The sequence below is a fragment of the Zalophus californianus genome, chromosome 11, assembly GCF_009762305.2.
Source record: "Zalophus californianus isolate mZalCal1 chromosome 11, mZalCal1.pri.v2, whole genome shotgun sequence".
NCBI lineage: Eukaryota > Metazoa > Chordata > Mammalia > Carnivora > Otariidae > Zalophus > Zalophus californianus.
Genome location: NC_045605.1, coordinates 67,304,165 through 67,313,976, shown reverse-complemented (window position 1 = coordinate 67,313,976; position 9,812 = coordinate 67,304,165). Strand labels below are relative to the sequence as shown.

The 9,812-nt window shown below is 48.0% G+C and overlaps 1 long non-coding RNA gene across 2 annotated transcripts; it reads right to left on the bottom strand.

Moving 5' to 3' along the window:
• Positions 1-316: 316 nt before the first annotated feature.
• On the bottom strand, positions 317-9,599 carry LOC113915395. 2 transcript variants are annotated; one of them, XR_003517646.2, is made up of 3 exons: positions 9,571-9,599; positions 8,868-9,073; positions 317-586 (listed from the first exon to the last, which is right to left on the bottom strand). It is a non-coding gene; the product is annotated as an uncharacterized LOC113915395 (long non-coding RNA). The 2 variants fall into 2 exon arrangements; XR_003517647.2 differs by lacking the exon at positions 9,571-9,599 and adding an exon at positions 9,467-9,565.
• Positions 9,600-9,812: the final 213 nt, after the last annotated feature.

The window sequence follows — 9,812 nt, the reverse complement described above, 5'->3', positions numbered from 1 at the left end:
GTCAAGGACATGGTAGGCAATTGTCATCTGAAGGTTAGTCCAAGGGTAGTGGGACCCCAGCCATCAGACAAAGCCAGAAGAGATTACCCATGGTGGAGGCTTGAACAGGGCTGATGGCAGGATAGCACTGTCACGTCTGAGACCTGACGAACAGGGAAGAGGAGATATTAGGACCCTCACTAGGCCCAGAGACCTGGGGCAGAGCCAGGACTGCCTTCAGCAGAGCAGATCACTTATGAGTCTTTATATTTCAGCAAAAACCCAATTTGAATAATCTTAAACAGGAGAATTTATCGGCTTATAACAAAATATAATGAGAGGCCTGCCTTCAAGAGAAGCCTAATCAAGAAGCGTAAGATAAAGCTCCACAGAAAAGATAAAATTCCAGAACGGGAATAAAAACCAGCAACACACCAGAGGCCAGGTCTCAGCAGGATCTATGATGGGGGACAAGTCGGGGGGCGATCCCCCGTGTCTGGATACAGTGGGTGCCCCCAGCGTGTTCCTAGTGCTTGGCAAACCACTGAAGCTTGGGGACTGGCATCCTCACAGGACCCTATAGAGGCATGTTTGCATCCTCAGATTCCTGAAAGAAAAAAAAGGAATGTATTCTGAGCATCTGGGAGGGTACTCTCGGAGAGGAAAGGAAAGAGTGAATGTTTGTACTAGACATGAAAATGGTATCTTTTCTATACTAGAAATTGGGAGGCAGGGTCTGAGTTAAGATTTGGCACTACTTCCAGGCAGGTGAGGGAATTGGGATTCTAACATGTGGTCAGAATTTCTGGGACATTTCTGTGATGTGTGAGATCAAAAGGAGAAAATATCCGAGCTCAGGGCTGTCTTGGAAATCTCAAAGGTACAGTAACTGCATTGATTTTTAATAACATTTATTAGGTTTTTTTAATATAGAAAAAAAAGAGTAAAAACCAACTGGCCCCAAATCCCACTGATGAGATAACCTCTTTGGCATTTTTCAAAAGTAACACCTCTGCATTCTATGTATATGGAAAGGTAGAAGATGAAAAGGCAAAATCTTCTCCTTTAGCTCTCGCTTCTCACACCCAGTAGTCAGAGTTTCTTATGTGCCTTCCAGAAACTTATTTCTTCAGCAATCAGACCCAGGGTAAAGGACTGTTGGAGAATTGCTCGGTTTCACCTAACTGAGGGGAGACCCAAAGCATCGCAGGCCCTCTGGCTCCCTCTCTGGCAGGACCCCCTGCCGTGGCTCCAGGTTAATGGGCAGGGCTACACTGACCCTCCTCTCCCCACTCCTGCCTCACCCCTACCAGCGCACCCCTCCTGAGGAAGCTCAACAGCAGGGGAATATTTACTGAATGAGAACGCCCTGAAGGGAAAGATTTTTCTACTGATTATATGTCTGGCGCCCTAGAACATCTTCTATTTTTTCCATGGTGATTCATCCAGGAATCATGAGAGACAGGCTGCTGGGAAAGATGCCATTGCCTGCCCAAGTTTTGATCAGGGTTATACAGTCTTGTGCTGATTTACGACTGGAAGCCCTTTCACTTCCCCTTTGCCACTTGTCCCCAAAACCTAGGGAAGAAGACCATATAGTGCCTGGAGATTAATATGATATGCCTTCGCATGACACTGGACCTGGAAGAAGGTGGGAGGTTCTCAAAAATTCTCATTTATTCATATCGTATTAATTACTGACAGTTTACCATATATACCTTTAATACCTTTGTATTTGGTTTTAAAAAATAGTCAAGTTTTCCTAAGGCTGAGAGAGAGGCAGCTCAGGCATAAGGAACAGCATATTCCGAAGTACAAATGTCTGGGGCTAAACGCCAAGGACTCCTTGAAATTAGATTCTAGAGTAAGTGAAGGCCAATGTCAAGAACCAGGTTGGAAAGGTAAATGGGAGCTGGATGATGAAGGAGCTTGAATCCTAGGATCAATTTAGACTTTATTTTAAATGCTGATGGAAGCCTTTGTGCGTATTGAGTAGGAGAATGGAATCATCCAGGGACCCAGCAGAAAGAAATGGCACACTCAAATGAGGATAATTTGAAGAGTGCTAAGTGAAGGGGTTACTTACTAAGGTTTGGGCAGCAGGTAGTGAAACCACAAGGGTTGAAGCTATGCCTGCAGCAAGCAGCATCAGGGCTGTTAGGTAGGAAGGGGTGAGGGGAGCACAGTTCCTTACAGAGTCATGCAAATGGCACCTCGAGAGGAGCTGTGGCCTTTGGTTAGGGTGACTCCACAGCAAGGGGGCCAGGATATAAACCCCCAACCTCACTGTCTTCCCCTTTTGACTTCCTGCTGGTACTCCCTATTAGCCAAAACCAACCAGAAGCCAGAAGCCAAGGGAGGCCACTGTGGTGGTCCATACAGGTCAGCCCCAAGGGCCAAGAGCAGGACAGCGTGGATTTGCAAGGGCAGGTGACAGACGTTCTGCCCAGGAGTGGCGTCATGAGATGAGCAGTTCAACAAGGCCATCGTGGGCAGAATGGAGGGCAAATTAGAGGTAGAGGGATAGGAAGAGAGTGCAAGGGTCTGAACTAACATGGAGATAGGGAGGAAGAGATAGATTTGAGCATGACCCATTGACAGGAAAAACTAGGACGAGGGAGGCCACTGGGGTAGGCTGGGTACCTGAGTGCACGGTGACCCCATTACCCCAAGGAGAGGACACAAGTCCAAGGGAAGGTGCTGCTACTGGACAAAAAGAGAACACTCTTTCCTGGCTGCAAGGGCAACCATGGGCAGGACGACAGATGGCCTCCTGTGTCCCTGCTCTGGGCAGAAGTACAATGGCTTCCAGCATCCTTCTCCTCCCATTTCTGAACCCTTCAGTCCACCACTTAGCCGCCCCCAAACACCCACTTCCACAGGGGTCTGACCTCCTCAAAGTGTCCAGGCTGCAAGCTGATTTCTTTGTTTTGACTGTTCTTCCTTTTCTACTAGTCAAAGAAAACCCAGTCCTCCTTAAAGGGGAAAAAAATACAATGAAAAACAACTGATTGATAGCCCTCTGTGGAGATAGGAGCATAGCTAGGGTCCAGACTATGAAGGGGGAAATTTTTAGTTTTAACTCTGGACCCTCCCAGGGCATTCGGAAGCCCCAACTTACGTACAGATCCCCCATCTCCTCAGAAGAACACAGGTAAGCAACTTAGTACCTACTCAACCGCTAATGTGCATTATGTATTACTCAGGACTTCAATGGTGTGTGTAGGTTTTAAGTGTGGCTTCTAAGAAGTGTGTGGTATGCTTGGGGGTAGGGTAGACCTAAACATACCCTAAAACATGTTTGTTTGTTTTTTTTTAAGATTTTATTTATTTATTTGAGAGAGAGAGAATGAGAGATAGCACGAGAAGGAAAAGGGTCAGAGGGAGAAGCAGACTCCCTGCTGAGCAGGGAGCCCGATACAGGACTCGATCCCAGGACTTCAGGATCATGACCTGAGCCGAAGGCAGTTGCTTAACCAACTGAGCCACCCAGGCGCCCCTAAACATATCCTAAAACAACAAGGCCACTTCAGGACGCTTTGTGAGCAGGGTCTCCAGGAAAGCACTCTCTCTCCCCCCAGGGAAACCCAGTTGTCCTACCCTCAGAGAGCTGCCCTAAAGGGGAGAGAGCTCCCCAAAGCCTCCCTTCCTACCTCCCCTCCCACCACCGCACATGGCACAGAGGGGTTGGAAGGTGGGAGTGAGGGAGGCCATGTTTCTAGGCAACCAGCTGTCATCCTGCAGTTGCCCTGGTGACAAGGTTTTGTGTGTTCAAGGGGGTGCTCCTGGGTACTTGCTGAGTGTCTGCATAAGCAGACTGGACGTTTTCACCATGCTGCCTTCCCGGAAACCATGTCATAATGTGGTTTGTCAAAATTTCTCAGAGGAACAGCATTTGTTCTCCGTAAGGGGTTGCGTTCCTGACTAAAGACGCAGCCAGAGATAAATCATAACTGTGATCAACAATCTGTCATAAGCAGAAGGCACAAGTGCCCAAATATCCTCAATGATTTCTAGGGCTAAAATTATGCTCCAAGCCTCACCACAAAGCTACCACTTGACTCCATGTGAGCCCCTATGTGCCATGTTCATTCATTCCCTCATTCCTTCACATGAAAGCTATTATTGTTATTGTGGTTCACTCCTAACCTCAATTCCACTTTAGATGATTAGTCCTCTAAGCCAACATGATGAGTTGTAAGTCCCTGAAAAAGATATGTGGATGTCCTAACCTCTACTACCTCAGAATGTGACCTATTTGGAAGTAGGGTCTTTACAAAGATCATCAAGCTAAAATGAGATCATCAAAGTACATCTTAATACAATGTGACTGGTGTCCTTATAAAAAGGGGAAATGCAAACAGACATGCACAGAGGAAAGATGATGTGAAGAGACACAGGGAGACCACATGAAGACAGAGGACTGGAATGATGCATCTACAGGTCAAGGAATGCCAAGGATATCAGGCAAACCACCAGAAGCTAGGAAAAGGCAAGGAAGGATTCCTCTACAGTCTCTACAGCCCTGCTGACACCTTGACTTCAGACTTCCAGCCTGTGAGACAATACATTTCTGAGGCACTTTGTTTAGGCGGCCCTATGGAACTAATATGGCCAACCATGGTAATCCCACACTCTTAACCCAATCCCGGCCAAGGAGCAATAAGGGGAAGACTGCTAGGCTGTCTCTGAGAAAGGTTCTGCTTTTCCCTCTGTACATGCCTGGATGTGACTCCAGGAATTGCTGTAGACACCATACTGCGAGCCTAAAGGGCAAAGCCTTCATGGAGGAAGGTGGAGAGTTCATGCAAAGGACTTGGGACTGATGACCTGTTGAGTTGCCATTTCAGCCAAGCCAGAGTGTGCCTGGTCTCTGCACATTCTGTTATGTGAGACGGTGCAGTTCCCTAAGGTTTAAGGCAGAAGGTGAAGCAGAGGGGCGCCTGGGTGCCTCCATTGGTTGAGCATCTGACTCTTGATTTTGGCTCAGGTAATGATCTCAGTGTCATGGGATGGAGCCACGCGTCGGGCTCTGCACTCAGTGCAGAGTCTGCTTGAGGATTCTCTCTCTCCCTCTCCCTCTGCCCCTCGGACTTGTGCTCTCTCTCTCTCAAATAAATGAATAAATCTTAAAAAAAAAAAAAGGTGAAACAGAGTCTCCTTGCTGACACAAATGTCCTCCATGTGGGGCTCGACTGTCACATGTGCTCGACACTTCTCCCTGCCACTTCCTCATGCTGATGGAGGCTCCAGCCTCCTTCCATCTGCTATTCTGCATCTCAGAACTGACTGCGGTAGATCATTTGCAAAGATGACTGTAAGAATTCCTCTTAGCCGTGCACTTCTCAATCGGGCTTTGCTGCCCCACCAGTACAATGTGGTGTTTATCTTCCCATTGCTTAAAACTAGGTTTGGCCATGTGACCTGCTCTGCCCTGCCCAGTGGGAAATCAGCACATGAGACACAAGTGGAGGTTTCTGAAGCACTTGTGAAGTAGGGCTTGCTCTTTGGGCCACAGTTGGAAGCCTGAGGCCACGATGCAAATGGGCTTGAGCTAGCCTTCTGGAAAGGCCACGTGGAGGAGAACTGAGGCTCTCCAGCCGACAGTCAGAACTAACTTCCAGCTCTGTGAGTAAAGCTTTCTCAGATCATCCAAACTTAGTCAACTGCCCATAACTGCAGTCAAATGAATGATCCCAGGTGAGACGAACAGAAGCTCCACTGAGCTGAGCCCAGCTGGAATTGCTGACCCATAGAACCACAAGCAAATACAATGGCTATTGTTTTAAGCTACTAAGTTTTGGGGTGATTTGTTACATAGCAATAGCTAACTGATGCACTGGCAGACAATCCCCAATCTGGCACAACCCTCTTGGGCTCATTCATAGGCCAGGCAGGGGGTAAGGCACTATGGATACAATCAAGAGAAAGAACAGACCTGGTCTCTGCTCTCTTGTGATATTAGCACATGCCAGGTACTGTGCCAAAGGCATTAGATGTGTCAACCCAGATGACAGTGTTAGCTATTACTACTCTATTCCTGCTGAGGAGACCAAATCTCAGAGAAAGGAAAGAAATTGCCAGCTGCCTCACATTGTATTTTCCAAAGATGGCTGCAACAGTGTCTGCCCTCGGATATGCTCTACTAGGACCTTGGCACCCTCCCATCAAGAGGCAGAACCTTATTCTCTTCTTGAATCCAGGGAGGCCTGTGATCTGATTATAAACTAATAGCAGCAGGAGTGATGCTGCATGACTTCTAAGGCAAGATCATAAAAGAAGCTTCAGGTTCTACTTTATGAGCTGGGGCACTTGCCTTTGAAGTCCTGAGCTTCTCTACAAGGCTGCCCTGCCCTGAGGAATCCTAGGACACACGGCGAGGCCCCATGTGGGTGTTCTAGCTGACAGCTCCCACAAGGACCCAGCTGACAGCCAGCCCGTATCAAACTCCAGATGATTCTAGCCCCCAAATGTTGAGCCATCCCAGCCTTTGAACCTGCTCCCCTGAGGCCCAGAAGTTATAAATCAGAGACAAGCTGTCCTCACTGTGCCCTATCCAACGCACAGAAAGCAAGCGCATAATACAATGATAGTTTTATACCACGGAGTTTTGGGTAGTTTGTTCCACAGTAATAATGAGGCACTTAAGGTCACACAGCTGGATAACAGGAAGGGGAATGAGGTTAGACCTTGAACCCTGGCAGTCTGACTCCAGAGCCTGAGCTCTTAACGACCACCCCTTCTACCTCCTCGAGGCTTTCACTCCCATGCTCCTCAGCTGCCTCCCAAAACAGAAGCTCAGCTCCCCTGACACCCCCGCGGCCCCCGCCCAAAAGCAAGGAGGACAGGAACAGGCTTACTTCTCTTTCTGCTGCTTCCAGGCAACCACTGCCCACTTGGGAGCCCAGGCCCTTTCTTACCTTGGCTCCACGACAACACTCTCCCCACCCTGAGGACACAGCCTGCTGTCCTTGATGACCTCAGTTCCTGCTTCAGAGGTTTGCTTTGCTCCCCACTGAAGGCCATGTGAAAATGCACCTACTATGGGTCAGGTACATGGTAGGGAGACAAAGTAGAATGAGCTCTGCGTTCATTCCCTATTGCTCTTTAACACATTGCCACAGATTTAGTGGCTTAAAACAAAACGAATGTATTATCTCACAACCCTGGACATCAGAAACCTACAATAGGTTTCACTGGGCTAAAATCAAGGTGTCCCTAGGGCTGCTTTCCTTCTGGAGGGCCTAGACGAGAGTCTGTTCCCTTCCTTCTCCAGCTTCTAGAGGCTGCCCTATTCCAGGCCTTGTAGCCCCTTCCTCCATCTTCAAAGCCAGCAGTGCAGCCTCTCCAAATCTCTCTGACTCTCCTGACTCTCTCTTCCACTTATAAGGACCCTTGTGATCACACTGGGCCCATTAGATTGTCCAAGCAAATCTCCCCACCTCAAGATTCTTAATCACATCTGCAAAGTCCCTTTTGCATGTAAGGTAACATATTCCCAGTTTCTGGGCACTAGGATATGGACATCTTTAGGAGGCCATCATTCTGCCCACCAAGAGCTCTCTGATGGAGCTCACATTTGGGTGAGGTTATATATTTATAGCAGAAACTGCCACTCCTCACCAATTATTCAGCTTTTCTGCCTACTAGACACACACACATCCTTTCCTTGTATTCATGTATGATGACCATGCAGTTGAGTTCTGGACAATGGGGTGTAAACATAAGTGATAAAGTGATGGGCACAACAGCAGGCCTGCCCTATACAAACCCACTACTGGCCACAGAACTCCCAACAGTCTCCTACTTTTCCCATCCATGAGCTAAGTGAAGAGGATTCCAAAGACCCAGAAGATGGAGCCACATGGGGGAAGAAGCCAAGGTTCCTGAATGACTGTGGAACAGAGTCCCCACTGACCCACATTGTACTCTCCCATAAATTAAGACATTGACATTGAGGATTGTTTGTTACAGCATTTGCCTACACTGACAATATACAAGCACAGAAATGTACTTTAAAATAATCTGTATAAATGTATTTCATAAATTTTGTAAGGTACTCAGTTTTATAAGTAAATATAACATTAACTTATTATAATAAGTTGATCTATGACATAGACTCTATATGAACAAGGTTACTTGATAAACAAAAACAAAATCAGGGATTATGCCTCTCAGTTGCAGGCAAGAAGAAAGAAACTGGACTTATTTCTGTTTTGTATGGACTGCACAATATTGAGGAATCCTGATAAAAACACATAACCGCAAATGGTTAACAAGTATATTTTAACCCAGTGTAATCTCCAGAAACTCTTCAATAAACAGAGATCACCAGAAAAGCTTGGTTCTGAGACCAGCACAGAAGCTAGTTAACTTGGCAACACAAGTTAATTTGGTGGGAACTTCAACACTGATTCATTGATATGATGTTCACTTTCAAAAGGAGAAAAGACAATTTACCCAAAACCCTGCAGGACCAATAAAACTAAAACCAGCAAACAAGAACTACAAGAGCCCAGTGATCAAACAACTAGAGCTAGGAATTTCATGGGCTGAGAAGCAGGGGAATGTGTGTGTGTGCGTGTGCGTGCGCGCGCGCACGCGCACGTGGCCAGGCATGGACATGCACATGATGGGGAGCCAGGGGAATGGGTGGTCAATAAGATCCTGTTGACCTATTTTCCAAAATAGTCCTTTTGGGCAAATGCCTGCAGGGTCCCACATCTAGAGGACCATGTGGCTGGCCAGAATAAAAGCAGAGGGTTTCTACAATTATCAGTGAACAAAGCCTGGGGGCTCCCAGCCCTGGTGTCCATAAACACTGAAAGAAGTTGGGGAAAACCCGCAACCCCAGAGCAGTTCCTTCTAGACTATGGTCAGTATCTTACCTGTGATACATTATGGGAGATTGGTTCTGTGGCCTCATCAGGATTGGGTGGAAGGTGAGTCCCGAGGAGCCCGTTCCTCTGGCACAAAAAGACATGGAAGGTTCTGGAAGCCCAGCCAACAAGTGGCCCCACTGTGGTGCCCAGGACTGTAGGAGAAGGCAGCCTGTCCCAGACTGGCCTGGGCTGCCCACACCAGGAAGGACCCGCTGGAAGAAGAAGGACACTCTCATTGACCAAGCACAAATTCTGTGCCAAGCTCTATGCCCTGCTCTTTACATAGAGTTCAGTTGAAAAACAACTTTTAATGTGGTAGGCCCTTTTGATCCCCACTTAAGAGATGGGGGGGGGGATGGAGTCTCAGCAAGATTAGAAAGTCAGCCCCAAGAGCACACGGCCGGCCATTCATGGCAGATGGCATCCAAGTGGAGCCCGGTCCATGTGATCAGACACCAGCTGGAGGGCTCCAGCTGCACACCACAACTGTAGGATCCCTTTCCTCTTGACCTGGAGGCTTTGGCTGAAACAGACCAGAAAAGGGAGGCACAGTGGCCCTCAGGGCCAGTTAAAGCTATAAATGTTACAGGGGCAAAAACACTGACCTTGGCTGGCTGGGACCTGCAAAGCCAGGGTACACAGTTTGCACACAGGGACACTCGCCCCCAGCCCCAGGGCAGTGGGCACAATGTGCTCCCCTCTTCCTTACCTCATGGGCCGAAGATTTCATAGGCTCGGTGACACAGACCTGCTAGAACAGCATGAGGGCCCTCAGAAGACTCTGAACCGCTCATTGTTTACTCAACAGTGGCTGCTGTGAGCTTCCCGGAGGTTCATCACCATGTGACTGCCCATGTTAGAGGTGGGGAGACTGAGGCACCAACAGGTTTGCTCCTAAATCAGGATTCAGAAACTAGTGAGAGCTGGTAAACTGGAGGGCCATGGTCCCCC